This window comes from Euphorbia lathyris, chromosome 9 (assembly GCF_963576675.1).
Source record: "Euphorbia lathyris chromosome 9, ddEupLath1.1, whole genome shotgun sequence".
NCBI lineage: Eukaryota > Viridiplantae > Streptophyta > Magnoliopsida > Malpighiales > Euphorbiaceae > Euphorbia > Euphorbia lathyris.
In genome coordinates, this window is record NC_088918.1 from 50,302,516 (window position 1) to 50,307,187 (window position 4,672).

Sequence of the window (4,672 nt, forward strand, 5' to 3'; positions counted from 1 at the left end):
AGCTGAACACTGAGAGACTTCTACTAGAGACTTGGTCTCCTCCTCCTCCCAATGCATCATTGAACAGATAGTTGAGGCTGTGCGTATGCTCAGCTTAACAAGAGAAGAGATGGAGACTGACCAGGCAAAGTCTAACGAAACCTTCAGATTTGCCAAGTCCACTTATGAGCATGTCAGACATCAAACCACTCAGCGTCATACCTATGATGCTTCACTACTCAAAATGTACCATCAGTCCTATGCCAGAATGACGGACTCCATTACCTGGATGGGAAAGTCACTTGAGTTTATACTCAGTGTCATAAGCTCACATATGCTAATTCCAGCATCCAACATGGCTGGTGGTATGAAGGTTTTTGAAGGGCTAAAGCAGAGTACGAGTCAACTCCAATAGTACTCCACTTTACTGACTCGTGCTATTGAAAGAGGGCAATTTTATGCTTCTGCCCCTCAGCCTGGTGATGCTGGCAAAACGGGGGAGAAAAATAAACAAACGGCAGAAGGAACTCAATAGAAGAAACATCCAGGATCAACTTCTGCTGTCCCTCACAGCACACAAACTCAGTGACAAGACACATCGAAGCCTAGTCAGCAAACCAAACCCAAATCCAACCAAGTTCAAGTCAACATTAAGAAATAGATTTTTCTTTAAACCTGTGTAATTTTGATGTTTGCTGCTGCTATGTTTCTTGTTTAGCTGAGTTAATATACAATCGTATCTTCTTACAACAACTGAGTTATTTACTTACTGTCTTGTGCTATTTGCTTATCTGCTGTGTTGATCTAAATGCATGACCTTTCTTAAATGTCTATTCACTTAAAAATCATTGAACAAAATAAACTAACACTTGTGAACATAAAAAAAATATACAAGTACTTGGTCCTGAGTAAAACTACTCAGATCCAACTAACTTACTCAGCTTACTCTCACTTTGATAACTGAACTTAATCACCCACTTAACTAAGTATCAAAACTGAGTAAAGACAAGATGTTCTAAGAACTGACCTACTTCCGAAGCTGACCTTAGACTTACCTGATTAAACCTTAAAATGTTTGAAGTAAAACTAAGTCAGTGGTTCAACCCTTATGGGGGAGAATCTTCAGAAGTTCAGAAAAGGTCAACTATCATGGGGGAGCTCAACATTGAGTTCCTTACTGAATATTTTTGCCAACATCAAAATGGGGGAGTTTGTTGAAACACCTTTCCACATGATTTTGATTTGACAAAATTATTTAAGTAGAATTAAATCTCCATGATAAAAATATTCTAACACATTAAATTTAAATGCTTTGATTTATTTGTACTAATGTGTTTGTTCAATGTTGAGTAAAATTGAATTATAAGATTAAAGACATTAAGAGTGTAAGGCCCAAAAGCCCACAAGAGAAAGTCAAGCCCAAGTCGACGGATGAAAGCCACACGGCCCAAGCAGATCAAAACGCAGCTCAAGCTGAACAAAACGCAAGCCCAGCAAGGAGAAGGATCGAGAAGCCTTCGATCAAAAGCTTCAAGACAAAGCTGCTGAGTTGTGCGATAAGGAAGTCAGGTCAGCAGCTGACCTGAACAAACTTGGAGACAAAGTATTTCTACTTTGGGTAAAGTTCAGAAGACGCAGGAAGCTGTCTGGAAGACTTTGCCAAAAATGTAGAGACACTCCGACCAGCCTGATGAAAAGCAGCTGAGCATTGCCGAAGACAGAAGATACAAGAATTTGATTTGATTGGCCAAGGACGCTGAGCACTGACTGAGTGAAAGCGACAGGAAGCCGGTTCCCTCCAATGGTTATTTCGAAATTCGAAATGACGGGTGCCTCAAGTGTCACTATAAATAGGCCTTTTAAATGCTTCATTCGATGCAGATCTTCATCAAGTCGAAACGCTGACCAAATTGATATTCGAAGTTATGTATTAGAAAAGAAAAGCAAATCTTACACCAATTCCAATCTTTGTGTAAAAGTCTAGAGTGATCTTATTTCATCTAAAGTGTTCTTAGCAATTGTTGTTTAGACCAAAAACACTTATCATTTCTAGAAGTATAGAAAGGTACTCTTGTATACTCAGTTGCTATTGTAAAAGGTTTGTGCTCTACCTTTAAAGAGCTCAGTAGAGGATTCTGAAAAGCTCGGAAGGAATTCCGGGGGACTGGATGTAGGCAGAGAGGCCAAACCAAGATACGTCTGCTGAGTAATATCTTTCTAACCCTTAACTCCTTTATATCTTGCTTGCTTAAACACTGCCTAGTAAAACACTAAAACGAACACACACTGAGTTGAGTGAACTGAGAAGCTGAGTTCAGGAATAGACTTAAGTGCTATCTCCTGACTGAAGAATAGAAGCAGTCTTAGTCACTAGTTGACTAAGCTTGTGTCTAAAACTACTCAGTACCGCTATGCTAAAAGACTAAGTTAAAGTCTTGTAAGAAAAGAAGTCAGCCTTAACGGACAAATTTTTTAAATAGTTCCTAACCCCCCATTGGAAGTAATATTGTCATGTTACACTGGACCAACAAGTCGGGCTATCAACAAAATTTCTATCTGATACAAGTTTTCGATACCTTGGCTTGATGACATGTTGGACCAACTTAGTGGGTCGAAAGTATTCTCCAAGATTGATCTAAGAAGCGGCTACCATCAAATTCAAATTAGAGTTAGGGATGAGTGGAAGACGACATTCAAGATGAGAGATGGGTTGTATGAGTAGCTGGTGATGTCATTCAGGATGAAAAATGCTCCGAGTACCTTTATACGGATGATGAACCAATTATTACGTCCCATAATTGGGAAATTCATGGTGGTCTATTTTGATTAGGGCTGTAAATGAACAGAGCCGCTCATGAGCAGCTCGGTGATCGGTTCGATAAAAGCTCGGTTCGACTCGGCTCGATTTGTAAACGAGCCGCTCGTGAACATGATTTACTGGCTCGGTTCGTAAATGAGCCAAGCTTGAGCAGGCCAAAGCTTGGCTCGAAAGTTCGCGAGCAGGCTCGATTAGAACATTTATGAACAAATTTTAGTTTGTAGAAAACTATATAGTTTTGTGTTAGTTCACAAATATCTAAACTTAATATTATTTCATTTGCTACTAGATGAATTCGTTCACAAACATAATAAATGAGTAATAGACGAACTATTTGTAAGCATCTTGTTTATTTATTCACGAACTTTGCTTGTGAGCTTGTTTATGTACACAATTAAAGAGTTATTTGCGAGCAAACTTCACAAATATAATTAACAATTTACTCATAAACAATTCATGGTTAGATAATTTTCTTAATGAACCAAATCCAAAAGAGGATTTTGGGCTCGAAACAAGCTCGGAGCTCGGCTCAAGCTCATTGAGCAAGCCAAAACTTGGCTCGAGCTCGGCTCGTTAATTTTATAGCAAGCTCGGTTCGGGCTTGAGCTCGTTAATTTTATAGCGAACCGAGCTTGAACATGCCAAAGCTCGGCTCAGCTCGATTACAACCCTAATTTTGATGATATCTTTATACATAGCCAAACCCTTGAGGAGCATATTAAGCATGGGGTTTTTTTCGACTTGTTGAGATAACATCTGTAACATCCCCAAAACTCTAACATATGAGTCTTCCCACATTCATATATGTTTTCATGATTGAATACATACATTTTAGATTCATCGCATTGTCATTAGAAGTTTCATATGCATAATGCGATTACCGTGCGATTAGTAGACGATTAGTGTGTCGTTAAGATGTAACAATTGGTTAATTGAGTTAGGACTTAAATGAATGAATGAATTCATATGTCCTAAATTGATTAACTTACATTTTTGGAGGGCTGGATTGGAGGTTTGTGAGCAAGCACGAGGTGTCACTCAAGTAAGACAAAGTATGCCTCTTTGTTTTAAAAAGGATTTATACAACTCATTTCTCCTCAATCCCAGCCACAATTTCGACCATTATCTTCAGAAAACCTTCCTTTGACATACCCTAAACCTCTCCAAACAAAACTCTTCCAATTTCTTCCATTTTCAAGCCAAACAAGTCAAGTTAGGAAGCATACTAGGTGATAGACACAAATTGAAGGTTAGTATGCTGTTTTAGCTTGTTTTCTATGAGTTGGAGATTCTGAAATACCTAGGTATGATGATAGGATTTGTTGTGGATGAGTTATGATGGAGTTTGTTAAGTTTTGGTGTTGTTTGAATTGGTTATAGCCTGTCTAAATGAAAGATATGTATCAAGTGCCCTAAATAGAAATCTAGGGTATGGGACTTTAATTCCATACATAGAGGAAGAAAACCTAGATGGATCATGACTGCCTCAAAATTGAATGTCATGTGAGGCAGCCATGTTGATGTAGCATTTTGAGGATCTTAGACTCATAATTTGGGAAAGTTTATCTATACAACAGTGTTCCTAACTACTTGAAGTATATGCCTGTAAAAGGATTTGGCAATCCATTGTGTCTAGTGTGAGCTAGGTTGAGTGAATTATGGTAGATGCAAATCTGGGTAGTCTATTTCTTGGCTGAAAATAGGACAGAATCATTTTGCATACCATATATTATGTAGAAGTGATATTAATATGAATTTTGGATATGTTATACCCATATATGTTTAGTTTCATTAGGTTCAAGAAACAGGGCATTTGGATTCATATAGAGAAAGTTATGGCAGAATATGTGCAAGTAGGTTATGTGATGATCTAAG